This window comes from Protomyctophum bolini (genome assembly GCF_963924005.1).
Source record: "Protomyctophum bolini genome assembly, chromosome: 9".
In the NCBI taxonomy this organism is placed as follows: Eukaryota; Metazoa; Chordata; class Actinopteri; order Myctophiformes; family Myctophidae; genus Protomyctophum; species Protomyctophum bolini.
Window position 1 is genome coordinate 41,062,323 of NC_137870.1, and position 1,370 is coordinate 41,063,692.

Sequence of the window (1,370 nt, forward strand, 5' to 3'; positions counted from 1 at the left end):
TCAGTGGTGCTCATTTGCTCAACCATTTTCATGTCAAGGACCCCCAGAATTATACTGAAAAATATGTTGTTCCAGGGGACTCCCCAGAAGCAAAGACTTGAGTTAAAAACGTTTGCTCTATAGATTCTATATATTCAAATCAAAGACTTTCGAGATTTAAAAAAAAATATGCAGAGCTCGCGCTACGAGCTTGTAGATCTGCAGTTTTTCAATAGCTTAAGCATAGCATAATGCTTAAAACACCAAAAGGGGTTCCCATCCTGAAGTGAATTTGACCTGAATAGGGCTGTTATACTGGAGCATTATGTGTGTGCCAACCTCATACTGTTTCTGATTTATTCTGATTCTTACGATTCAGTGACCCTTTTTGTGTGTGTTATACCAGTAGACATGAAAAACACAATACCACGGTGAAGTTTGATTGAATTAGCCTCAAGCTGGCATCGGATCATACTTGTATATGATCTGTATTATGAATGATTAGCATTTTTATTTGATCCAGGTCAGTATACCCGCTACCACATGAGAACCCCAGTGGTGTGTGTGGTGGTTTAAGTGCTTCAGAGCTATACACCAACAAGCCGGTCAGCTTCCGTGGGCATATGGGGAGGAAGCCACAAATTTGGGGTTGGAACAGGGAAAGACCGCAACAACTAAACATTATCCCATTCTGACCGGGAACCCATTTTGGTGTTAGCATCATGTTATGCTTTAGCTATTGAAAAATAGCAGATCTACAAGCTCATAGCGCGCCACCGAGTGGCGTGCTACGAGCTTGTAGGTCTGCTATTTTTTGAAAAATCGAAGAACGACTGACATTTTTAGAATCTGATCTCAGGTCAGAATGGGTTCATCAGACCAGTGTGTGTCCAGTGGAAACCTCGTATGAATCTGATCTCAGGTCAGAATGGGTTATAATTCAAAGCATCATCCATGTGGATATGAGAGCTGATTTTAGTACAACTTGTGCTTCTGGAGTGTTTCTGGCCTTTTCACCACTGAGCTACTTTGAATGCATTTTCTTTTTCTTTTCACTTTTAATTTCTCTTCCCTTTTTTTTCTCTCCTTCTTAATGTATCAATCACTCCCATTACACAGCTTTTAACACATTTGTGTTCTTTGACATGATTTAACACATAGTTAACACAGACTCCCATCTGTGCTTTTTCTCTCACAACGACAATAAATGGCACACATAAGACGTAACACAAATTAAGAAATCTCACACATTCTTAAGCACCAATCAAGCAACATTGCAAATAACAAAACAGATGGATGAAAGTCTCTGGAGCCACACCACCACACCAATAACTGTTTGCTTCACCATCATCAGCTATTTTCATTTGCGCTTGTTTTCATAGGCCTGGCCA